Source organism: Bidens hawaiensis, unplaced genomic scaffold (genome assembly GCF_021521415.1).
Source record: "Bidens hawaiensis isolate Kalapana, Puna unplaced genomic scaffold, B.hawaiensis_p1.1 tig00036311_1, whole genome shotgun sequence".
In the NCBI taxonomy this organism is placed as follows: domain Eukaryota; kingdom Viridiplantae; phylum Streptophyta; class Magnoliopsida; order Asterales; family Asteraceae; genus Bidens; species Bidens hawaiensis.
Window position 1 is genome coordinate 2586 of NW_027496326.1, and position 27920 is coordinate 30505.

Here is a 27920-nt window from a genome sequence, read left to right on the forward strand (position 1 = left end):
CACAATCTCAAAATAGTATAATCATATGCCAGTCATTATAGCTTTGTGCTTCTCGACATCTCATTTATACTATCTCATTTAGTTAATTTGTTATTCTCATATGACTTGTTGCAAATACTTAATTTGTTTTTATATACTACATGTACACTTAAACTGGAGTGTTGCTCACTCAACCTTGTATTGACAAAAAGCTACTTTATTTTCAACGCATATGTTGGTCATCGTTCGATGTGAAGTAACTAAAGTACAAGATCACTTAAGGATTTATACTAGAAGAAATTAATGAGAAAATATTATTTATGAATTTTGATTGTTGATGAACTTTTGTTATATTTGGATATTGTATGAATACTTATTTCATTTGAAATTTATTTAATAGATATTGAAACTTATAATATTGCATAATAGTACCTTGAGAGCTGTGGGCAATCAGTTCACGCCCCGGCATTTCCGCCGTAGGTTGGGGTGTGAAAAAGCGTGTTAGGATCATTTTTGACCTATCCACTACATTTACCAATTAAAATGAAAATAATAACATAAACTAGTTTTGATTATTTGTGTCATTGGTGGAGGCGGTGTCTGCGCCGATTGAAGATGATCAACACGACTCGACAATCCGGGTAAAGATGCTCTAGGTTTACGACCAATCCCTCTAATACAAACGCGTCGAGGACCCAGCATCTTTTTGAATACCTCGACCGCATTCGATAGTGGCTCGGAACTTTCTTCATATTCTCCTTCGCTGTTGGGCTCAGTTTGAGATTTTAACTTTAGCCTTAAATCATTCTATAATTTAAAAAAAAAAAGTTGAGTATGCTATTTCTCAAATGTTTGTGTGTGTGTTTGTGTGTGTGTTTATATATGAGAAATACACTTTAAATAAAATACTTACATATTGTTGCTCGGCTAGCTCGCTGTCAAACGTCTCATCACGACGAGTATGCGCTTTCTTAAAAGTTTGTAGTTGGTTCATATTCTGTATATAACATTAAAAATTAGATTATACAATAAACACATTATATGAAAGAACCTTACATTTTTGAAACCATAGCTACTGTATGTGCCCCCCCCCCCCCTCGCGGTTTGGGTATTTTTGATGTTTTCGATTGTCTATGTTAACCGTTGACCGGTTTTTATGTGACTCGGAACAAAAAAGGTCAACTGCTTTCTTCCAATTTTCACTCAACATATCTTGGGGCCTCTTTTTCTTAGTTTCCTCCACATCCTTAGATCCTCCCACCTTGTGTAACATCCTAAATATTTTAATGTTGAATAAAGAAGTCGTGGTTAATTATCGTGTGTTAATATTTAATTAGTATTAAATAAAAAAAAGAAATATGGACTTAGATTAATTAAGATGGAGTAATGGGTAAGATGGGCCTTAGGTCCATAAGCTTTAAGGGATAAATACCCCCTAAACCATCCTAAAACCCTAAATCCTCATTTCCATATATCCATAATCTTTATACATTAAAAAACATACACATATCACCACATAAATATTCGGCTGAGAGTGAAAGGTGAGATCCAAGCCAAACAAGCATCGATTCTTGATAGATTCTCGTAAGACAAGATAGATTCAAGACCTAAAGTTCATAACCAAGCTAAACCATAACCTCAAAACACGTAAAGGTATGTCTTTTACCTTTAAAGTTTAGGTTTTTATGAACGGTTAGCCTTGAAACTTGAAACTAGGGTAGATCGGGTATAAAAGAGTATTAAAGTAGCGAACTTGATGTTAGAAACGAACTTAACGAACTCGCGGTTGCTTATGACCCGTTTAAAATATACCCTAGACCTAGTACTGAACGTTTTAATCTTAAAGACCCAAACTTTATGCTTTTCCGAGCTGAATTTTTACTCGAAAATGATCATGGGAATGCTCACGGGTTGGGTTAATACCACATCGAAGAGTTACACGTTAAAACGGAAATGATTATACAGGTTTTGGATGAGCCGTAGCTACTGCTAGGTAACTTCGCCCGCAGTAAGTTTGCCCAGCATGTTCGCCTGCATGTTAGCCAAGCATGTTCGCCAAACAAGTTCGCTGAACAAGTTCGCTGCAGCAAGTTCGCCTGTGGTTAACTTCGCTACATACAAGTTCACCGCTGATAAGTTCGCCTGAATCCAAGTTCGAAGAATGTTAAGTTCGCTTAACATGTATGTTGGCTTACATTTACGTCCGCTCATAAAAACAAGGTAACGAATCGGATAGCGTATCAAACTCAATTCGTTACAGCAAATGAATTAGAGAATTAGAAAATAAATTAAAATCCTAATGGAAAATGTGTTAAGACACTTAATGAACCCCAGCCAGGGGCTCTTCCCCTTGGACCCTGCTAGGGGCTTGCCGCCCCAAGAACCACGCTGCCAGGGGCGCTGCCCCCGGACCCTCGTTCGTTGTGGGTTATATAAAGATAGAAATACAATATGAGTAGTATATGAGTAGTAATAGTAAATTGGTACATGTAAATATTATACAGTTAGCCGTGCACACCTCAAATAAAGGGATTACGATTAACGGTGAACGTAACCGCATTCAGGTGAGTTTCTAGCCTCATCTCCTTGTTATGTTTTCGGGGCTGTGTGCATACTCTATGTGATAGTTAATACACTTACCTTAAATGGTAAGTGTATGCCATGTATGCTTTTATATGTTAATTATGTAAATCTTGAATGTGAACGAAAGCTTGTCGGTACGTGAACGATCTTCGGATATTGCACGTATATACAAGGGAGGTATGTATGAAAATGGATGAATGTATATGATAGCTATATGTATAATATATGAATGTGTATGAATGAGTAACGAATGTATGTATATGTTATGAGTATGTAAAGATAGAATGTACGAAGATGAAGAAGTAAGAGATCAGACCTTAATAATATCTGAGATAGAGAATAAAGGGATCAGACCCTAATAATATCTGAGATAGAGAAGTATAAAGGGATCAAACCCTACTAATATCTGAGATAGACAAGAAAAGGATCAGACCCTAATAATATCTGAGATAGTCAAAGGAAAGAGGGATCAGACCCTAATAATATCTGAGATAGAAAAGGAAGAGATCAGACCCTAATAATATCTGAGATAAAATGGACAGTAGATATAAAGTATGAAAGTAATAAAGTATGTACGTATGTATGAAAGTAAGAAATAAAAGTAAATTAGTAAAGTAATTATTATGTATCTTCGGATGCATGATTGAAGGTAAGTGAATGTATTGTATTATGTATGATTAACTAGAACTCACTCAACGTAGCTGACTTTTAGTATGCACACAGGGGAGTAGAATGAGACAGCTGGCTTGAGCGGGGACACATGGCAGGAGAATAAGAGCCTGGTATCTGAGGAAGCAAGTTGTTTTATGTTTAATGTTTTAATATTGAAAGACAAGGGATGTTTTAAGACATTTTTATGATTGCTATGTAATGTTTTCTGAAAGTTTTATATTCCGCGTAAATTTTTAATTAACTATTATATTTGAACTATGTTAATGAGTAAATCCAACGCCAAATGTAGGGCACCGGTAACGGGGCCTTACACCTTGTTAAAGTGTGCTTTTGCATTCGATTTTCCGGCCTCTATATCGTTTAATGATTGCCGCTTCAATGCCACCTTTTAACAATTCGCATTGATGATCCCGCTAGGAATTAATTAAAATAAGTTAGTCTAGTAAAAAACTAATAATGAACTAACGAACATATTAAATTTATAAATCACATACAGGCATATGTTCGTTGAGCGCATTCTTTTCTGCCTCGGAAATAGATGAACATATCTCAAACATCACCAATGGGAATAAATGTGGCAAATCTATTAAAAGTAGGCCTTAAAGGCTTTCTGTCATTTTTTGCAAATGCCTGTATCAGTTTTATATTTTTCGCAGTACCCCTTACTTTTCGAGCCGGAACAACTACAAAAATTAATAAAAATTATTAGTCGCAATATATAATAAATAAATAAATTATATAAGACTTACCGTCTTCCTCATGACAACCTCGCCCAAAACCTCTGGGAGGTGGCGGATCCTCACCACCATCTCCTCCATGACCTTTTGGCATGACGTCCGCCGTCACAAACAACTACAACATCAATAATAAAACTATTTCCGAAGAATTTATAAGATATGCAATACATATATATAATATGATGAATCAAGTTTCCTATTACAACACGAAATTACAGACAAAGTTTGTTATAATAGATACAAAACATAAATTAAAACAAAATATTCTTTTAATCAGACTCTTCATCAGATGTGTTAGTGTCTGTATCATATTCCATCGTGTCAAAATTGGGATCGTCCTCGTCATAATCGTCACCAACGGTCCTGCTCACGGTCCTGCTCATTTGCGGTTCAACTACAATTTGTGTCTCGCCCTGAGTAACATGAGAAGATGTGTTTTAAAAGTATTGTTTAAATTCAATGAAAAGTACACAATTAGATGAAGAATTGTTGTGAACGTCAATATCTACGACTAAGTCATTGTCAACATTTTGAATATTCTCGACTCCACCATTGTCGTTTAATGCAGTTATATCCCAAATATTTTGAAGATTAACATTCTCAACGACCCAACGATGGTTTTTGTTTTGGTTTCCTCTAGAAGGTTCTTGGATGTAGAAACCTTGTTTGACTTGTGAAGCAAATATAAGTTTATCTTCTTTGTCTCATTCACGTTTGGTGTTGATACTAGTAATATTATTGTTAAATGTAACACCCCTTCGAGTATCAAACCATTTGCATTGAAATAGGACTGTTGAATACCCATTTGGATAACACAACTCAATAATCTCTTCTACTTGGCCATAGAATTTCTCACCATTCTATCCCTCAACTAGAACCCTAGAGTTTTATGTTGTTCGTTCTGCGTCACGACCAAGTACCATAAACCTATCACCGATTACTATGCAAGCGGTGTAAGTAAAGGCATTTTTGTCTGTGCCTATTGAAAGCGAATACAACTCTGGATGGAGATTTAGATAACTTTGAATTTTCATCATATAAACCTAACAAATATATAAATATGCAAGTTATATAAGTTTTACCTAACAAATATAGAGTGATACTTGTTATATATGTATTACTTTCTCAAGAAACCACTTTGGAAATTTGGTTTTAAGATCATCCTCGGGATGTTCAGATTTAAATTCACTAAATCAGTGATAAAAATATACAAGTGAGGAACAGAGAAATACTTAACAGATAATGAAAAGTTAAAGATAGGAACACTTACTTCATATACTCCCTTACTTCATTACAATTATCAAGGACAATCCATTCTAAACTGAGTTTTTCATTGGAAGTAAGATATCTGTGTAGGAATCGGTCTGCCCAAGACACATATTAGAGTTATGTGGCTAGTATGTTATGATCCAAGTCGGGTCATACCCAATAACAAGCTAGACAAACACCATGATATTTGTTTAAGATATGATCTAACAAATAAATATCAAACACTTAGAATATTTAGAAATGGATTTCTAGATATTTGTACTTGTGTAATATATAAATTATATGGATAATTTATAGTATGAGAGAAGACATTTCATGTTGTTGTTTAAGTTGGTTAAATAACTAGCATGAAAGATATGTCACATTATGCATATTACCTTGCCATGTTATGTTGCATTTAACATACATAACAAGGTGTAACAAATAATAATACTTGAAAGTTTGAAATTGTTGGTGGGAAACCAAAAGGAACCCCCCCCTTCCCCCCCCCCCTCTCGTCTCTTTATTATTTGTTATTACCAATGACATTCATCCCTTCTTGTTGGTTCAAGAGTTATTATCAATAACAACTTACTCTCTCTCACACAAGATGAATCTCTCTCTCTCTCTTTTCTCTTCCTAATTTCGGCCAAGGAAGAACAAGAACAAGAAGGAGGCTTTCTAAGTACATATCCTAGCATACAAGGTGTTTGTTGAAGGTTTGTGTCACGCCTCGACCAATAGCGGTAGAACATGCCGGGATGCAACAGATTGCCTAAAACACAAGACACTATTAAAGTGACAATATTTAATCAACTCATTTTATTTCATAAATCAATAAACAACACATCTCGTTCATACAAACAAATTGAATACAAGTAACAATTATATTATTCGTTTTACTAATATCCTAATATTCTTGGTAACGTTTTTCATCAAGTCCTTGAGTCAACAAAAGTCTAACCTGTAACATTTCATAAAATAATGTTTGTTAACACAAAGGTTGGTGAGCAATTCATAAGTTTGAGCATATAAGTACATAGTGATAAAAAGCCACAAAACTTATATACGAAAAAATAAATAAAAGCAATAACTCGGATAAATAGATATCGTTAATAGAATTACGTTAGCGCCACCTAGCTATAAGGGGATGCCAGATAATCTAGGATTTTATAGTTATCGTTAATTACATTACGTTAACGACACCTTCCTACAAGGGGATGCCAAGTAGTCTTAGATTTATATATCAACCAACCAAAAGCGATAAACACATAGGCATAGAATCATAGAACACCAAATCGAGCAATTATTCAAGTAAAGTATACAATAACGTTTGTGGTTTAGGATTAAAGTAAATAAAGCATCTAGTTTAATAAGTATGAAATGTCACCCCCAAAAAAAGATGGAAACGGGGTATGAAAGTACTCATGTTCAAGTTATAAACTTGGTCGGTAAAATAACGGGTAACCGGAAGGATGAGGTTTAATGGGCAAGGTTTAGGTGAAACGAAGTCTTATATTTGAAAGGTTGTCTAGGAAGTCTTTAAATGGAATAAATGATAAGAATTGCAACAATTTAAAGTTTAAGGTTCAAAATGTAAATATTTACGAATTTATAATAATAACCCTTTCAAAATGTAAGTTTGCTCGAAACCGGGTTAAAGTATCTAACCTTAATATTTACCCAACCAATGTTAAGTAATAAGGTGGGTAAAAATGCAAGAATTCAAGTCCATTTGGAATAAAGATACTAAAACGGGTTTTAACGAGTGTTTCGGGTTGTTGGTTCGGGTCTTGATAATTGGTCAAAACCCAAAGTCAACTTTCCAAAATAATGAATGTTATGAGATAACTCAATAATACTTAATAAGACTTAACTAAGTATGTAGATCTATTGTTTTATAACTAAAAACGTACGTTAAGCGAGTGTTCGGTTTTGTCGGTCCAAACTTTGTTAATAGATCAAGTTGGATCCAACATTTCCAGGTACTTAAGAAAATAATTAAAATCAGTTTCTAAACTATTTTTAAAAAAATATACAAGTCTTGATAGCTAAAAACACACTTGTGTGTCTTAGGCGAGTAAGAATCGGCTTAGTTTGGTTTGGTTCGGTTTCCATCTCTCAAATAGTTCATTGATGGTCTAAACATGCCCAAATATCGAAGAACTTGTATAATAATTTATAAATGAAGAAACTTAAGTTTTACAACCAAAAGTTAACAATATAGTCTTTAAACAAAAGTTCGGTTTCCATCTCTCAAATAGTTCATTGATGGATTCCACATGCCCAATATCAAAGAACTTGTAAAAATGATTTTAAAAACTCAAATCTAACATTAAACATGTTTAAACATCTATTTTAACAAAACTAGTAAGCCAAAGTTTGGTTTACAGTTTAGAGCTATTTACGGTTAAACCGAAGCATAGACCCTCAAATTCATAACCATGGAACTTGTGAATAAACTAAAATGAGCAGAAGTTAAGCATGGTTAGTAAGCAATTATAAAGTTATATTGTTAGATGCGGAAAATATATATAACAAGGACCACGTAAGTCCTCCATGAAGCCTTGCCTTACAAGGTCCGAAACCTCACGGATCGGAACTAGAGGATTAACTACCAAAGGTAACAATTGGTGTATATTATATATATATTGTGCCACCATATTCAAGTGTTAGTAAGACTATATGAACAAGTTAGAATGAAAGATTATGATTAGTTTGACTTGAGAAGTCAACTAATAATATGAAGAACAACCTTTGAATCTATGGAGTTTGAGAGAAAATTTGGAGATGTAGCAAGTGTAAAAATGAAGGAGATGGTTGTGTATATATAGGGTAAGGGTCAAAGCTCCTTTGCAAAGTTCTCTTTTATGTTTACATGCAAATACGTTGGTTAAACTAACAAGTAAAGCACAAAACAACAAGAAACACACGAAAATATGTGCAGACATGGCTAGGAGCCGCGTGATGGCCTCTCTTGCCCTGGCCATGCAGGGCGGCGTCCCCAGGGGGGCTGGTCCAGATCGTCTAGTGTGGTTCGTTTCGCGTCCAGAAGTTTGTTTTTGATGTAATTTGATCGTTTTAAAGCCATTTTCGAATCCGTAAAAAGGGTTTTTCAAATGAACAAGTGGAATGATTTAGTAACATAAAATCCAATATTTTATATATTTGAAATGTTCGGGATATAAATCAGGTCGGTTTACGTGAAAAACGAATACAAATAGAACTTGAAATTGATGAATGTATCAGTATCCCCAACTTTTTAGAAATTTCATCCCAAAACTAAAAATAAACTCAAAGAAAAGGTAATTACTAACGAATGTCGCATTTGGTAAAAAAATTTCATGAAATATTTTTTTTAAGAAAAGAATAACGTCAAATCCTTGCATGATTCGAAAAACGCTACAAATGAAGAACATAATAAATGCACTTATATATAGGAAGTACCGGCGGCGTATCCACCATGCCTTTATCATTATTCGCATTTCCATCTTTTTCCGCTATCATTATCGGGTTTGAGTTATCGCACACAACCGCACTTTCTATGACTTTTATACGGGGATTCTGATAATTAAGTGTGCACCCCTAGTTATTTCGATCGTCGTATGGTCCACATGGTTCATTCCATTGTGTGGTTTAAGAGACATATTTATTTTGAAATCTTAAACGTTAGAAATGTATACAAGGCTTGTTAAATTTTACAAATACTTATAAAACAATACCAATGGTTGGAAATTTTTGGGGTTGACCTTTTAAATAAGTAGGAAAATGGAATAAATAATTGAAACAATTAAATCTTAAATTATAAATCGAGGTGAAAATATCAATTTAGTTTAAATAAGTAAAGACGATCGAATAATATAAAATTTAGGGCTAACAATTACGAAACGAGATTTGAAGTCAAATGTCCTCAGTGTGAAAGAATAAATAAATCATTAAAATCCATGGTTGAGAGTTGGGTCACTAAATTAGTATAAAATTCGATGAGTGAAATTTTAATTATGAGAAATCCGATAAAAAGAAGTGATAAGTCCAACAAATGAAAACGAGAATCCAAAGAGTGAAATGAAAAATCCGATAGGTGTAAATAAGAAGCCCAATAAGTGAGTACATTAGGTCGGGGTAAACGACGTTACAATTAATAATAGGGTACGATGAGTTTCATACGTGAACAAACTTGAGGTTGTAAGTAATTGAGAATACGATTGCGTAGAATGTAATAACATGAGAAATGAGGTGAGTTTATTGGGGTGACGCATACGTGTATCAACATAAATAAAATAGCATTTGATTAACAACCAAAACAATCGATGAAATGTGATAAAAGGTGAATACGGCCACTATTGTGAAACCATTTATATAATCATCATTATAATAACGGTTTCTAATAGCGCCAAAATTTGCGGACAAAAACACATAGGCCGTTTAATAGATTAAATGAAATGTTGTAGAATAATGCATAGAATCGTGTTTACATAAATGCTCAAATATAATAACTTAGTCATGAAAATATCGTTTAAAATGTAAACGAAATTGTTTTAGCGAAATTGAGGTTTTGAAAGTACTACACAAATTGTTATTGAATAGTTTAAATTTGGTCATGAATAATCAAGACACAAAATGAAATTTCATGTGCATAAAGTTACCATCGAACACCTCATCAAATGTAAATAAATCGTAAAAATCAGTGAGACTAAAAAAAACAATGCAATATGTATGTCACGTATCATATAGTCTTTTGAAAATAATTGAATGAGATTGAAGATGAAGTCTCAAGTAAATTCGTTCAATCGTTTCCAAGAAAATGTATATAGCAACAAAGCATCGTGGTAACGCGTAGCTAGAGAAACATTTTGATCATTATCAAATGTAAATCTTGTAAGCCAAATTGTTAAAGGAATTTGTATACATAAAGTTGTTGTGATAAATATAATTTATGAAGAAATGATGCTTGCGATAATAAGAGGTAATAATTCGCATAAATCCTTATCGAACGAAAATTTGAGTCACAATATCTAGTATAAAACAATTATAAATGTGTCCCAAAAAGATTTGTGAAGCCATGATCATTGCGTTTATGCAAAATAAGGAAAGTTGTAATTTGTTATTGAATAAATCTCGTATTCAACAATCAAAATGAAACCTCGAATTTATAAAGTTATTAAGAGATTTATCACCTTAGGTGACAATATTTAAAACCTTGAAAACACACATATAATCGTTTAATAATCTCTTTGAAGACAAATCCTCATAATAGAATTTTGTTGTCGTGACAATCTTAGATTTTTCAAAGATGATTTATAAGATTGGACATAATATGTAAATCGTTAATCTTGAAAGAGTTTATAATCTATAACTTATTATTTGAACACATGAGGTTGTTATAAATATACTAGTTGTATATACATATAAAAATACTTTAAGGAAAAAAAAACTCGCGCGCATAGGGAGGGGCTTTAGGCTTCGAATGGTGAATGGTTTGGAAATTTGGTGAAGAGTGAGTGTGTTTTGGTTGTCTTGCATAGTTGGGTTTTCTTGAGTTGGATTGATGAGGTTTGTTGAGTTTAGGTCGTTTGAGTGGGTTAGGCTTAGACGATTTGTGTGAGTAGTGGTTGGGCTATTTAGGTGAGGTTTTGCTTTTTTGAGCTCGGGTTAAGTTTATGGGTTGGTTAATTTGATCTTGACTAGTTTGGGTTGAGATTCGGTTTATACATGTATTTTGTAAGTAGTGTTCGGGGCTGCTACTTTTGATATCAAACCCTATGGTTGGATAGGAACGGTGTGGCGACATGGTTTGTGATTTGGCATAGCACAGGTCGAAGGATTGCGTCATAGGTGGGTAGAATTTGGTTTATATACGTTTCAAGACATTTGTGGATGGGTTTGTTGATGTCTTTGAAGTATTAGGATGGTAAGTCGATAGGTTTTCATGACGTAAAGGTGTAAGTATTTAAGGCTTTTTGATGGGTTGATTTTGTACATCTTGGGTTAGCTCGGGGTTCAAGTGGGTGAGGGTATAGCTTTGGTAGGTTAGGTGTTGGTGCATGATGTCAATAGTTCAGTATCTAGTGTCTGTAATCGTGTTAGTTTGATTTGTATTGATATTTTAGTTAACTTGTCTCACAAGTTCGCCTAATATAAGCGAACTTGTGGACAAGCGAAGTTATCAACAACTTCGCCTAGTCTGTTAGGCGAAGTTGTCGATAACTATATATGTTTGGCTACGGCTTATTTTGTAAGAAGGTTCAGTACGTGTAATTGTGATTTGGCTATCACGTGTTAAAGGAGTTGCAATACAACGTGTCTTTTGAGTATTGTAACGTGTCTTTGTACTTGGGTTTAACATATATCGCGTCTAACACTCGTATCGTCTTACGTAGGGATTCCGCACCTACGTAATACAAGATATTTCCGTGTAGATCCGGCTGGGAACTTACAATTGGTATCAAAGCTTATGCTCGTGATTGTGTGGTTCGGGATTATCACACGAGTGTAGAAATCGTTCCGTTCGACTATTCGCGGAACGGGTTTACGTTGAAATACCGAGTTTTTGTGTCCTACTCATCTCCCACTATCAAATATAACCCATTACACCTTCGCATACCTCGCAATACGTCAAATTAAAACCTGCAAAAACCGTTTGTTCATTAGGCGAAGTTGCTGCCACTGTTTGTTGGGTTTAGGCGAAGATATAAGTTTAAGCGAAGTTATCTTTAACTTCGCCTATCTCACAAGTTCGCTTGAATTAAGCGAAGTTGTCATTAAGCGAAGTTAACATCAGGCGAAGTTAAGAAGTAAGCGAAGTTAAGGTTTTTAGCAAAGTTGAGTATAAGCGAAGTTAAACTTAAGCGAAGTTAATCATAACTTCGCCTACTGGGTACTGTTCAGAATAATAAAATATTATTTTTGAGTTTCTTTGTGTTTTCGAGTCGTATTTCTTTCAAAGATGACTTCTATAAACATTACGGAACTGGTGAAGATGGAGGTGGAAGCAGGTTCAGCTACTAAGGCTCTGAAAATGCTTAAGGGTACCGATTTCGTGGCTTGGAAAGATCGGTTTGAGCAATATGTTAAATATCAAGATGCTAAGATGTGGGTGTGCATTCAAGATGGATACATTCCACCAACGGCCTTGTTTGAGGGTCGTGATCAGATTAAGAAGTACAATAAGATGGAAGAGGAAGAAAAGAAGATGTATGAGCAGAGAGTAAAGCACATGCAGCAATCACCATGGCTCTTCCACAAGAGATTCTACACACCTTCAAGAAATACAAAACTGCTAGAGAGCTATGGGAAGCTCTAGAAAACCGATATGAAGGTAATGTGGGGATACGTGCATCCAAAATTAAGCTGCTAAAAACCCAATTCTCGGTGTTCAAATATTTGAAAAATGAATCACTCGATGACATCATCACAAGATATTATCACCTGATGACCGAACTCAGCAATTACTCCATTGTATACAAAGAAGAGGAGATAGTAGAGAAACTCCTTGATGCTCTTCCACCGAAATGGGAAATGTACACGGTTTTGATGAGAGAAGATAAAGAGTTTGCCGATATTGATTTGGAAACAGCAGTCAATAAATTACGAACTTTTAAACTAAACATGGTTCGGAAAGAGACACCAACTGATCAGGTTCAGGATCCGGGAATGTACGGTGCAAAAGTTAGTTCAAGTTCAACTTCAAGGTCAGAATCAACTGCTTACTACTCAAAGGGAGACTCAAGCTCAAACTCAACTCAAGATGGTCATGTGACTCTCAACTTGGACGGTGATGTATGTATTGTAGCTGGAGGAAGTAATTCTTCAAAACCTCAAGCCACAACTGGTAACTTCTCATCAAATGCTCCAACCAACAAATACTCACAGATGCCCATGAGTGTTAAATCAGCTGAACAACAGTTTGCTCTCTATGCATCCTTCATTGCATCTTACGAAAATTACATCAAAGATAAAATAGTCGACCCTAGCAACTTTAGATGAAGACTATGATCAGATCGATGCTGATGATCTAGAAGAGATGGACCTGCAATGGCAGATGGCTATGATAGTAAGAAGGGTTAAGAGATTCATGAAGAAGACAGGCAGAAAGTTTGTTGGAGAAAGACCAGGGTTTGACAAATCAAAGGTTCGGTGCTACAACTGTCAACAAAATGGTCACTTTGCCAAGGAATGTACCAATGAGAGAGTAGAACGTAGTCAGAACAGGCCTACACAACATAATGGGGGAGATAGTGAAAATAAAGCTATGGTATCTAGATACAATAGTGGGTATAACTGGAATCTACAGGTTGAGGAAGTCTTCGAACAGGCAAATTTGGTGAACATCGAAAATGCAGGGAGTGAGAAAGTGACGGGAGAAAATCATGCTTACATGGCAGAAGTGAACGATCATCTTTCTGAGGTAAGTTCTGAACTCCCTTGTATGAAATGTGAAAATCTGTCTGAACAATTGAAAACAATAACTGATCAGTTTGTTAGTTTGGACGCTCAATTTAAAACATTAAAAGAAGATCATCATTACACTAAAACTAGAGAAAACAGTTACTCGGTAAAAATAAAAGCTAGTGAAAAAAATATCAGAAGTCTTAAAGCCAGTCTAGCTGAAAAAATACAAATAATTGATCTTAGTTATTAAGTGTTAGAAGAAAAAACCAAACTAATTGCCGACAGGGATAAATAGATAGCTGATTACCAGGTAAAAGTGGTGGAATTAAACAGAAAAATTCAACAATTTAGAAACTCCTCAGCAATGCTTGATCACATCGTAAGTGTTCAACTTTCCCCAGTTAAAAAAAGAGGAATTGGCTATTCGGAAGTTCCACCACCATATAATTTAACTATACGTATAATCCTAGTAATCAGAAATCTGTTGATGAAGAGATTGGTCAGACAGTTCCTGTCAAAGTTTCGATTAAAGAACCTGAAGTTAGTCAAAGAGAAACAAGTAAGCCTGTTTCAAATGTTAAGATTTCTGTTCCTAGTTCTGTCTCATCAAATTCGGACAAGACATCCGAATCTAGTAAGATAAAAGAAGAGGTAGTATTACTAAAACTTGGGGAGGAATATAAGCCAACTGAAAATATTTCTCCCCTAAACCTGTTTGTCCCACCATATGTTAGACAAACGAATAGTAATGCAACCTCAACATCTGAAACAACTGTTGAGAGGAAAGTTGAACACAAGAGTTGTTTCAGATGCAATCAAATCGGACACCTAATTGCTAATTGCCCTCTGAATCAGAGATTCAGAGGTATGAGGCCTCCGGAAACTGAGAATAAAACTAATAGTAATTACTATAATGGTAAGAATGCTAACTCTCCAAAGTTCAGACATTGGACTAATCCAAGATCTCAAAGAAATCGATCTCAGTTTTACCCGGTTAACAACCAAACAAACAGATTTAATTCAGTTAATCCACTAAGGTTTGGATGGCCTCATAGTCAATTCTCAAGAAGGTATCCTTACAGAACTTACAGAAATCATTCTCAAACAAACTTTGGACAACCAAGGTATGGGATGCCAGTTAACAGATTTAATCGACCCAAGACCAATAGGTCTTGGGTCCCCAGATTTTAATCCTTTGCTTTAATCGTGCAGGAACAGTTGAACAGGACTGTAAACAATCTGTGGGTTGTAGATAGTGGTTGTTCCCGGCACATGACTGGTAACAAGAATTTGTTACATGAATGGAAACCTGTTCAAGGAGGAAGAGTTAGTTTTGCTGGAGAGAGCGGAGGTAGAATTACTGGTATTGGAACCGTAACAAATGGAAAAATGAAATTGGAAAAGGTGAATTTTGTTGAGAATTGAAGCATAATTTGTTGAGCGTATCTCAGATTTGTGACAAAGAGTACACAATGCACTTTACCAAAAATGAAGCAATTGTTCTGTGTCCTGGTTTCAAGATACCAGAGGCATGGGTGGTGATGAAGGCTCCAAGAGAAAAGAACACATACGTCATGGATATGAGGTCAACTGAGATGACAACAGAAGAATCATGTCTTCTGTCAAAGGCAACTGAATCTGAGTCTGACTTATGGCATCGAAGACTGGGGCACATACATCTTCGAAAAATGAACTACATTGTCAAGAATGGGCTGGTGCTTGGTGTTCCTTTAAAGAATTTCAACTTTGAAGATCAATGCTTATCGTGCAAGAAAGGAAAACAACACAAGAAAACCTCATCACTCCAAGATGGTTAACTCAATTGTCAGTACACTAGACCTACTTCACATGGATCTCTTTGGTCCCGTGAATGTAAAGAGTCTTGGTGGAACTTCATACTACTTGGTAGTAACTGATGATTACTCGCGATACTCTTGGGTGTATTTTCTGAAGACAAAGGATGAGACGGTTCAGTTGGTAATTAACTTGATTACCAAGGTTGAGAATATTTTGGGGAAAAAGGTTAAGTACATCAGGAGTGATAATGGGACAGAGTTCAAAAACTACCAGATGGAGCTGTTCTGCTTACAGAAAGGGATAGAACACCAGTACAGCGCCCCGTATACTCCGCAACAAAATGGGGTGGCTGAGAGGAAGAACAGGACGCTAATTGAAGGAGCCAGAACCATGGTGGCTGATGCTAGACTTCCCGTGGTGTTCTGGGCTGAAGCAGTTGCCACAGCCTGTTATATCCTTAATCGTGTTTTAACTGTTAAAAGGCTAAATAAAACTTGTTATGAACTTATGCATGGTCGAAAGCCAAACATGAATGGTCTCGAACCATTCGGGTCCCCATGTACGATATTAAAGACAAACTCTAAATTTGGTGAGAAAGCCTATGAAGGTATTTTAGTCGGATATGTTGTTGGGACACCCAACAGAAGAGTATTTAATTTATCGAACAGCAAGGTTGAAGTGGTATGTAACACCGACATCACGAGTTACAAACCACCAATGCCCAGCACGGGACCCGCTGAAGCTTTTGACTATGATAGACTGTTTAAATCTTTTAATGTGCCTTATTTGGATTGTGCAGAAGTTGATGAGAAAATTGCTTCACAGATCATGTATGACGAGGAGGAAAATATTGTGCAATATCCATGATACAATGAAAGTCAACCTTCCACGTCAAGTGCTGTTAATGAAGAAGAATTTTACAACCCTTTTCACTCTCAACAACAATTTCCCATTGATGAACTCTCTTCGAACCTGGAAGACAATCTGAAAAGGAGGTTTGAAATGAGTGCAATGGGTGAATTAACTTTCTTTTTAGGATTGCAGGTTGATCAGAAGAAAGAGGGGATGTTCATCCATCAAACTAAATATGTCCAAGACGTTCTTATACGCTTCAAGATGGAGGACAGCACTCCATTTGATACTCCGGTTTGCGTCAACCACAAGCTGGGTGCTGATTCAAACAGTGACGCAGATGTGGACCCCACCCAATATCGAGCAATCAAAGGTTCTTTAATGTATTTAACTACATCTAGACCTGACATTATGTTTGCAGTTTGTCTCTGTGCTCGATTTCAGGCAAGCCCAAAGGAATCTCACATGAAGGGAGTGAAGAGAATACTGCGGTATCTCAAAGGCAAGCCTAAGCTGGGATTGTGGTACACGAAAGGGGGAGACCTGGACTTGGTTGCTTACACGGATTCTGACTATGGAGGTTGCAATCAGAATCGAAAGTCGACAACCGGTGGATGTCAGTTTTTGGGAGGAAGATTGATTTCATGGCAGTGCAAGAAGCAGACCTCTGTAGCCATTTCTACCTGTGAAGCAGAATACATGGCAGCATCAAACTGCTGCTCCCAGGTTCTTTGGATACAACAGCAATTGCGCGATTACGGTCTGAATTTCACTCAAACTCCTATTTGCATTGATAACACTGCAGCGATCTCAGTAACTAACAATCCCGTAAAGCACAGCAAAACTAAACACATTGACATTCGTCATCATTTTATACGGGATTGTGCTGAGAAGAAATTAATAGTGCTCGAAAAGGTTGATTCGTTAGATAATTTCGCTGATCTTTTTACTAAAGCGTTTGACAGAACTCGTTTTCAAAACCTTGTTGAGTTTAATGGGATGATCAATCCCGAGTAACCGTATTTTTAGTTTTCACTTAAAAAAAAACGTCACTATCGCTTAGAATTATGTCGGTTGCTTCAGTTTGAAGGACATATCTTCGGATGTGTTTGGTCCTCACTTCTACCAGTAGATTATGAGGATAAACATTAACCAGATGACTGAAAGCGACTGGGGCGGTTTATGATGTGTTTTTATTCTTTCGCTGAAAAGTAGTCGTTCATACTTAGTTAAAAGGACGCATATTCGTATGTGGTCGGTCCAGCTGATCCATTGGATCTTTAGGATAGCCGTTTACCTGATGACTTTGACTTGATCGGGGCGATAGAATTTGAATTTTTTTTTTGGGGAGATGATATAATTTTTCAAGTCTACAACTTCGTAAGAAGTTTCTATACAATGTTTCTAAGAAAATTGATCCAACCTTGGAAAGTGATACATAAACTATTTCTGTGTGCTTAACTGCTGAAGTTATTAGGCCCAAAAGACTCTAGAACAGTCATTGTATTTTATGGTAGCTTTTTATGGTGCGTAAAAGTTTATGTGATACTAACTAAATCTTCTCGATTTAAAGGGACAACTCATTAAGAGTTGTGTATGTCTCCATATATATCTTTCCGAATGATAGGCAGAAAAGTGATTACCCAGTCATACACGAGCCCGTGAGTGTTCTGATTCGCTAGAAGATAGTGTGTCAAGAAACTGCAGTGATCCAGATTCGGGACTTGCAGTAGTCTACTGTTTGAGGCTATGTAATTCATTAAAAAAAAATTATTATTAAGCCTTTTGAAGTCTATTATGTAATACTTATCAATCAAGAGGCAAGAACGAGAACAGGACGAAGACTCTAAAAGATCGAGATGTATTTACGGTTTAATCAGACACTACGGGTCGAGGTCAACTCGGGGTGACTCGGGGAAAGTCAAATAAGCTTTGAGAATAGATGGGAGGCATCACAATCTCTGATGTGTTGTACGTTTATATTTTGAGCTTAATTGAACCTAATCCGTATCACAGAAGCGATGAAAACCATACTAAGTTGTTTACCTGCTTACAACCTGTTCTTTATGTCATAATACAGCTAAACATGGATCTATATGACAGTCACTTAACTAGTATGATTCATGTTCGGATATTTTCTAAAACATTCAACTCCCTGTCAAGACTGAAATTTGATCCCGTGTACTTTATTTCTAAAATTTTCATTGCTTATGTCGTTTTATGGTTTAAAACTTGGTTACTTGGTCTTTAATTGTAACATTTAAATCTTTAAAGGATGTTTTAGAAGACAATTTCATAATGTTCAAATTTATAAGGGTCTGTTTTGTAAGTTTAATACCAAGCGAAGTTGAGAAAGAGCGAACTTGTTACAGGGCGAAGTTAAGGGTAAGCGAAGTTAACCATAACTTCGCCTGTATAATGTTCAGCCCTATATAAGGGTCAACTCAGTCAAAACTTTTACTAATTTTCAAAACCCAGCGAAGTTATATTAAGCGAACTTGTGATATTAAACCCTCGGCGAGGTTAAATCCCGAATCCAACTTGTTGTTTATCTCCGTTTTTAATCCGTGTTAAAGGTGTGTAAGGTCGAGTGACTTATAATTCATATCAATGGTGTTAATCAAATGTCGTTTTGGTCCGATTCGAGATCTTGCTCTTGCAAACTTATAAACACCCACTTTTCAAACTTATTTTAACGTGTTCGTAACTAATGTGATCGTCTAGATCTCTTTAGTATCATGTCTTTATTGTCCACAATCACCAAATTTTCCAAATTCACTTAATCTGGCCTTCTAACCCTTTGCCGTTTCAGTTCAGGCGAAGTTATCGTTTAGGAGAAGTTGTTCTCAACTTCGCCTAAGGATTAACTTCGCCTCAGGCTTAACTTCGCCTGAAGCTTTACATTATTTAAAAGATTAATCTGTTGTCAGGCGAAGTTATTGTATAAGCGAAGTTGTGCTCAACTTCGCCCAATGTCTAACTTCGCCTGTACACTAAAGTTTATCTTAACTTCGCTCATGGTAATAGGCGAAGTTATGATCGGCTTTAATGATTCTCTAACTTAGACCATTTGTGGTGCAGATATGGCAGCTGTAGCAGGAGCCGGTGGTGCTGGTGGTGAGGAAGGCGGTGATAACAACCGTCAATTCTTTCCGGGGCACAATATGTACATCACACTGGACCCGGATGCTAGTGTTGTTGATGATTATCGCGAGATCATCACTTTTCTGATTCGCTCGCGTATTTTCCATGCTATTACTACAACTCTGCCCATTTCTCTGCCCAACATAGAAGACTTATGGCAGACGGTTGAATACGATTGTAGAGTCGAACCCCCAGTAATGCGCGCCACCGTTAACAATCAGGTGGTGCAGTTCTCATCGGAACAGATAAGGGTCGCTTTGCAGTTTGGGAATGAAACGAGAGATGACCCTACGGACTTTGTTGCTCCATTCAGAGATGGTGCATTTTTAAGAATGGGCTATTCTGGTCCATTGGGTGACACTCAGAGGCGTAAGGGTTTTTTGTTGGATCAATGGCGCTTTCTCATGCACGTGATGATCGTGTGCATGTCGGGTAGAAAGGCTGGTACGGACGGGATGGGTGCGACAATGCAGTCGGCAATGACAGCACTGACTTACAACAAGCGTTACAGCTTCAGTCAGATGGTGTTCTATGAAATAGACCGTCAAAGACGAGTGGTGGCTCGTGAAAGATTCTTGATGTATCCTCGGTTTTTACAAATAATCTTGAATCATGTAGCTCCTACGCTACCTCAGCGCCGTCCGATTCGTTATGTGGAGAGTGTCAGCAAGAGAATTTTTGCACAGTGCAGAGCGTCGAGTGCTAGAAGGAAACCAGAGCTTCGTCCTCGACATACTCCGCTATTTGGGTATTTGATAAACCCAGCGTATGTTGCTCCTAGTGGAGACGAGTTTCGGGATCCGGCACCGCAACAGGCTGCTGTTTCTCAACCACCACCTGTGGTACAGCAAGCACTACCTGCTGCTCCTGTTGTGGCACCGGAGGAACACGTAGACCTTGAAGCTGCTTTTGGTGGCCAAGGATTTTTTGACATGGAGCGAGTTGATCCTGAGGAAGAGGTTCAGGTTTCAGTTGCACAGGTTTCTAGTATGGATGTGCCGTTGGTAGCTACTTCAGTAGCTGATTCTGAAAGAACCGATTCTGACTCTTCAGCTGATGAGGTTGCTGAAGCAAGACAGATACTGGTCGCTCAAGAGAGGATTCACGGTAAAAGAAAGAAAGATACTGATGACAGTGAATCTGATTTTGAGGAGGAGTTGGATCGGTTGATTCGTCGATCTAAAAGGGCAAGAACGGGTGAAGGATCGGGAGCTGGTGAAAGCTCGAGGGTGGTTCGTTTCTCTCCACCTGCTCTATCTGGTATGACTATGGTCCCTGCATCGTTGCCTGTGACAGGACCGATCACCTCAGGTGCCCCCGTTTTGACAACATCATCTTCTTTTGGCATTCCACCTACCACATTTCAGCTTTCGACTCCAGAAATTGTATCCTTGCCACCTCCTACACTTACTCCATCGGAGGTTGTTGCAAGATTCGTTGAGTCGACGCTGGTTGCCACTGCAGGGTTATCTGTTTCGATACCACCTGCGGTTACTTTTATGCTGGTTTCTGATGTTCCGGCTACTTTGGGAACCCTTCACCGTATGCTCAAGACACCTCTCATATGAGTTTTGATTTTGATGCAACCTTATCTGACACGGACAGAATAGCAGCTCTTGAAAGGGTCGTGGCGGAGCAGTCGAGAATAAATCTGATCCAGACTCACGCTATTCAGCGCCTTGTTGCAGAGAATCAGATTCAGTCGTCCCTCCTGATTGAGCACGGAAAACTTTTTGATGCCTTGAAACAGTTCTTGGCATCTCAGGGGGAGACGAGCTTCAAAGGTGACGAGTTGAGGACGAAGAAGAGGAATGATCGAGACGATGATCCCAATGCATCGAAAGGTGCAGGTGGTGAGTTGCCAAGAACTGAACAAGCTCTTGGGACTTCCACATCTCAGGGGGAGTCTACTAGTGCAACTGGTGAATCAGGGGGTGATGACGTGGTGGCAGTGGATGATGAGGAGATGGTGGATGTTGATATTGAAGGTGACGACGATGTGTTACCGATTGAAGAAATTGAGAAGATAGGGGCTGAGATTGTGATTGACAGTGAGGTTAAAAAGGGAGAGATTGTGGAGGATAACATTGAGCATGAAATTCCAGAAGCTGATAAGCCAAATTTGGGTGAAGATACGGGAAGTGAGGAGAATGAATGGGAAGAGCAGCCAAGATGGAAAGAAGGCTATGCTAAATGGTTTGTAAAGACAAAGAAACCAGCGGTCCCAACTATGTTTAAGAAGAGTTACAACATCAAAGGGTATGCTGAATCGAAGAAGGGGATTATATGCTGGTTATACGATGAGCAGTTGAGGCTGTTTGTGATGTCTTTCAGCTATTAACGCCCCCACATGATGCTTGATTAACCTTCTGCCACTTTTAACATTATTTTCACAAGATTATTAAAATAACGTCAAAATTAGTGCAAGTTCACTTTTGCCCACCCGAGGGTTCACACATATATGCATTATATGCGCACACCGCTAGCGGGATGATTAAAGGATCAAACCAATAAATTTAAAAAACTAGATAAATAATTTTGCTAAAAGAATTGTTATTTATGAATTTAACAATCTTAAATAATTTCCTTCGATAAGTGACAGCTTTTAGTCTATGAAAATTTCAGTTGAAGAATCAACATCTATTCTATGATAGAGAAAAGGTTTACACTTATTTCATTCTCACCTAACCCTACTAATTGTTATGTTATGAGTAGAGTTCTATTATGTACGTTTGTTTGTTATTTAAATAATATAACTTATAATCAAATTCATGAACTAAGTATTTATAAAATACTTTGTTTTGACAAAACTGAGCTAGTGTGTCATTATGAGCCGTCGATTTATCCCCCATGTGATATGAGAAATGTTTGCCCTCGTTAGGAACTCAATGAGTGGGATTTTACCTGGTGTGGGTTTTTGTTTGTTATATGAAAAAAACGTGTTTGGGAACCCAGTTTTACTCATCTTGACTCAATAGCTAACTAGACTAGTGGCGTCCCTGAGAATTTAAGTGTCCTAGCAAAGCCTAAAAAATATGCTCTTAAGCCTTAACGAACTAAATAATATAAACTATTTTATTTTAAACACAGATTAAAAGTTAACATAATAATTACCAAAATCATGGTATTAGAGGTAGCTTATAAAAGTAAGTTAGGTAATATATATATATATATATATATATATATATATATATATATATATATATGTGAAAATCCTAAGAGAAACCATTAAAAATTAAGAACTTTTAGAACCATTTTGAGCAACACAAAAAACCCTTTAAAAAATATAAAACAAAAAAACAAAAATTTTTAAGAAGTAAAAAAATCAAAAAATTTTATTTTTCATCCCAATTTAATTTTAAAAAAACCTATTTATACACATATGTATATTTTTATTTAATCTCGATTTTACATAATGTACACATATGTACATTATCATTTATCTTAATTGTAAATATGTGTATAAAGAATAATTTGAATAAAATTAAAAATATGTATTATACATATATGTATAATTTTGCTAAACCGATAATTTTTTTTATCATTTTTAAGAAACCGGGATCAAAATAAAAATTTTTGGTTTTTTACATGTTTTATTTTGATCAATTTCTCTTACCCTTATGGTGCACTCTCAATCACCTATATCGCATCATTTCTGTAAGTAGAAAAAATAAAGCCAAAAAAATCAAAAAAAAATAATTAAAAATTATAAAACAAAAAAAACAAAATGTCTATTTAGCATCCCCGATCCGAAAAAAATAAAAAATAAACAATTAAAATATAAAAAAGTAAAAACAAAAAACCAAAAATATATCTAAGATCCCCCGTTCATAAAAAGAAACTCGATTTAGCCTTTGGGTTTAGTTTAACTTTTAGGGATAGGTTTTCAGGGGGTTTAGGTTTTCCGGGTTGAGGGTTAGGTTTTTAGAGGTATAGGGGGGGAGGGGGATTTTCTTGTACACGTGATGATGGAAAGATAACAGGAAAAGAAAAATGCATAAATATATTATAACTGCCATATTGAAACTCGCATTGTCTTGTACATGCATAAAAGCATAACATGAAAATATTCATGAACACTAAATTTCGTGAGATAACCGTAGGTTGGTTTTTAATTACGTGTAAAATATTAATGAAAAGTGTCTACCCCCCCCCCCCCCCCCGGCAAACTAAAAAATCTAAAAACCCGCTAAAAACTATACTAAACCTGAAGCTAAACTGATCTTGAGTTTTTTTTTTTGAACGAGGATGCTAGATAAACATTTTGTGTTTTTATTTCTTTTATTATTTTCGTTTTTTTTATATTTTTTTTAATTAATTTTTCGTGTTTTGATTGGACAGGGGATGCTAGATAAGCATTTTGATTTTTTAATTTTTTTATAATTTTTTTAAGTATTTTTTTGATTTTTTAGGGTTTCTTTTTCGAGTAAATTACGGTTTTGGTCCCTATGGTTTATCTAAATATGCGGTATTAGTCCAATAATTTCACATTTGCGATTTTCATCCTCATGGTTTCATTTCACTTGCAATTAAACTCAACCCCACTAACCATATTAAGTCTAGTCGTTAAACCCATCAGTGTGCCCCTCACATGAGGGACAGTTTGGTCCTTTATACACCAAATACACCCAACCCCTCACATGAGAGGGCTTGCAAATTAGGGACGAGGTGTATTTGGGGAGAAAAAAATACAAAACTGTCACTCACGTGAGGGGCACACTGGTGGGTTTAACAAACAGAATTAACGAGGTTTGTGGGGTTGGGTATAATTGCAAGTGACGAAAAATCACAAATTTGAAAATATTGAACTAAAACCGTAGATTTAGACAGATCACAAGGTGAAAACGCAGCTTCCTCTTGTTTTTCTCTTACAAAAATGTGGGGAATTGATCAAGTTGGGAAGGGTGTACCAGTTCCCCACTTTTTTGGATTTCTCCAATGAACTCACTCATTCATACATATATATATAATTGGGATAATATTAAAAAAAATATTGTGCCTCATTCGGACGCCCACATTGTGCACCCTCAAAGCCACCCATAAACCGGACAGACCATTCCATTATACTTACGGATGGAAGAAGTGCTCGAACAGCCAGGACCGTAGGATCATGATAGAAGTCATGCGTAAATCTCGAATAAGTATAAGTACATCCATCATTCAAAGCTGTTGAAGGTCAATCCGTTTAAGTCTGTTGGTATCTTCATCAAACAAGTGCATCTGCAAAATAATCGTGTTAAGTTTGGGGAAAATCTGGCATAATTTTCTTTCATGTGGAAAAAACTGAGACAAAATTACATCTTTTAAGCTTGAAAAATGTCCTAAAATTGCATTATGAGCTAATGCAGTGTATAATTTCCCTGACCCTAAGCTTGCATTTGATTCAAATGAAGAAACCACCTGATGTAGTTTTGGAAGCGATCAACAGCTCGAGACACTCATGATTAATCAAAGACGATAAGACGAACTAAAGATTCGAAGAACAATGTTCTTATAAATTAAACTTCAATAAAAAACTATCTAAACAATAAACCCTAACATCCTATTTATACTAAACAAAAAAAAAAAGAAATAAACTTGGAAACAAGATATAAAACAAAATAATTAAAGATAAACTATCAAAATAAAAAGTTATAATAAAAATGAAATGTTCTTGCATCATACTCACCGTCTTCAGAAAAAACTCGTCCTCGAGTTCCTTCAAACCCAAACCACCTTAACCCGATTCTGAATTATTATAATTACAACCCGAATAAACAATTCAACTTCACGGTTTTGCCCATCTTTGAATGTATACCTCTTGGGTCAAATGGAGCACCGAACCATTCTTTGTTTGCTATCAAACTTCCCTGCTCAGATTGTCCATGATACTTTTTTTAAACTTTTGTGGGGCCTCCACTAGTAGGCTTGGCATGCAAGGTATGCACAAAATCACAAAGGAAAAATAATTCTTCCTTCTTTTGAGCAACATCAAGTTTCTTCTTGAACTCCATCCTTTGAATTATAGAAATCCATGACTCTTCAAATGAAATATCACAATTATTAGCATTATATGAAAGGATATCCATATTTTCTATAGCACCACTAATTTCTCGTTTTTGAATTTGAGAATATTTTAGAGATCCAATCTTCACCAACTCCGTCATTGAATCTTCCATATTCTTCTCAATTTAAAGATTCACGATCTTTTTTGAATTATCTGAAGTAACAATATTCCTTTTTTCCGTGGATATCTCATGTTCCTTTTGAATTTGAATTGCCATTATTTCCTGCTCAATAATCACGTCAAAGAAAACTTCCAAATAACCATTGCGATCCTCGTTAACCACTGTAGAACCACCACCTTTAACTCCTTCAACGTTACAAATCTTAAAAATGTATTCATCACCTCCACTAAGAATATTATTCACCAGCTGACATTCTTCTTCATCGAAATCAATCCCATCTTCATTGAGTCTAGGTTTGTATTCCGATAAACACTCTTCTAGATAGATCGGTTCATGGAACCGGGGTGGGTGACGGCCAAACGGATGCTGGTTTCCGTCGCCACCTTCGTTTCAGACGACGGTACTCGACTCGGTTTCTGCCTTGCGCATCTCCCGTACTAACTTGAGATCACGAACTCGTTTTGGGAGCCGTTCGATCTCTTCAAGATCCTGGACTCATTTTCGGAGTCGTTTGATTTCTTCAAGATCGCGGACTCGTCATCGGAGTCGTTTGATCTCTTCAAAATCCCGCGGGTCGTGATTGAGTCCACTACTGCCTCAGTCGGCGACTCTGCGAGTAGGACATCGATCTTTTCCACGAGCACGTGAATAGAAAACACTTTTGTCGTTGCCTCGGTCGGCCACTCTAAGATCAAGCAAGTATTAACCAACACGTCGAGCTATTTGAGAACCAAAATCTATGATACCAACTGATGCAGTTTTGGAAGCGATCAATGGCTCGAGACACTCGTGATTAATCAAAGACGATAAAACGAACCAAAGGTTTAAAGAATAATGTTCTTATAAATTAAATTTCAATCATAACTTCATAAACAATAAACCCTAACACCCTATATATACTAAACGAAAAAGAGATAAACTTGGAAACGAGATAAACACGTAATAAAAGATAAACAAACAAAATACAAAGATTCTAATTAAATATAAATGCTCTTGCATCACCACCTCTTCTAGTTCTTGATAATATAATTCATATCTTCTTTCAACCTAAAAATAAACAGATATTTAATTCATTACATGATCGTTAAGTTATAAACTTATGAGTATAATAACATTACCTCTTCTAATAAAGAAATGAGTTTTCCTAAAGTAGCTTGAAGTTCTTGTTTTTCCATTGGCAACCCATAGCTGTATAATTTAGCTTTCAGTTGGAAACATAATTGTAACTAGCCGTATTGACTGAAACACAATAACTTACTTGCATATGACATGTTGGTGGACTCGAGATCAGTCTCGTTAATACTAACAAACTCTTCAAGTAAAGACTGAGTTGGTTATACGTATCTTGAACCAGCAAAACATAGTGAGAGTGAGTCTGATCCATAACAGATGTAAGAAGCTTGATTAAGTGAAGATGAAGAAGACGAATAACAGCTGCCTTATCTAAGATTAAAGCTTGATCTTGTTTATTCTTGCAATTCTTCATCAGAAACCAAATAACATATTTCTCTACTTCATTAAATTGAATATGGAGATTGCAAACCAGGCCCTAAAGAGAATGGAAATTTATGATTTTGGTGATAGTGGTTAAGTTGTAGTTCATCTGCCATTGGAGGAGCTTGAATGGGGTCAAATGACCTTGAGACTGTGTCACCAAGAGACTGAATGGTTGGACCTGTCTGGTTCCATTGGTGATCAGAAAACGGTTTAACAATTAAACCCGGTTTTAATAATTGTTTCATAATTATTGATCATATTAATAAGTAGACAAAACACAGCGGAATAAAATCGTGTAATCATCAGAGTTAGGAACCGTACAGGATCCGGTTACAAACAATACGAGTACAATACGAAACCAAACAAAATTAAATATAAATCTCAGCCGACAATATTTAATTTTACCTTGGTTAATGAATAGCCGGTTTAGACACGGAAGTTAAACGAGTGTTGCTAGTTTAACGAATCGAACACGAACTAACAGAGACGGTGGTGCGTAACAACGGTAGAAGCTGGATGCGAGGGGTGGTTGCAGTTGGCCGGTAACAGCGGCGGTTTGAAGAAGCAACAATTTCCGGCGATCACGACGAAGCTCTGCTGTGGACTACGACAACTACTTTGTTAAACAAAATAGATCTCGCGTTAGAGATATGAGCCGGCTCCCTCTTTGTTGGAGTATTCTCAAAATTGAGAATATGTTTGGCGGCTGCCAAACTTTTTCTCCAAGAAATGTGAAGGTGATTATTTAATTATTTTATTATTATAAGATTATTCATATAATCTTATACTTATCAATATTAAATCTTAACCGGGTCACGTCTAACTCGCTCTAACTCTTTTTTAAAGCTCACTC

At 36.3% G+C, this 27920-nt stretch overlaps 1 long non-coding RNA gene and 1 pseudogene across 1 annotated transcript; both read right to left on the bottom strand.

Moving 5' to 3' along the window:
• Positions 1-662: 662 nt before the first annotated feature.
• On the bottom strand, positions 663-1178 carry LOC143588325 (uncharacterized). The gene is made up of 3 exons (XR_013145090.1): positions 1036-1178; positions 893-976; positions 663-786 (listed from the first exon to the last, which is right to left on the bottom strand). It is a non-coding gene; the product is annotated as an uncharacterized LOC143588325 (long non-coding RNA).
• Positions 1179-3783: 2605 nt separating this feature from the next.
• Positions 3784-27312, bottom strand: LOC143588324 (uncharacterized; annotated as a pseudogene).
• Between the last annotated feature and the right edge of the window lie 608 nt (positions 27313-27920).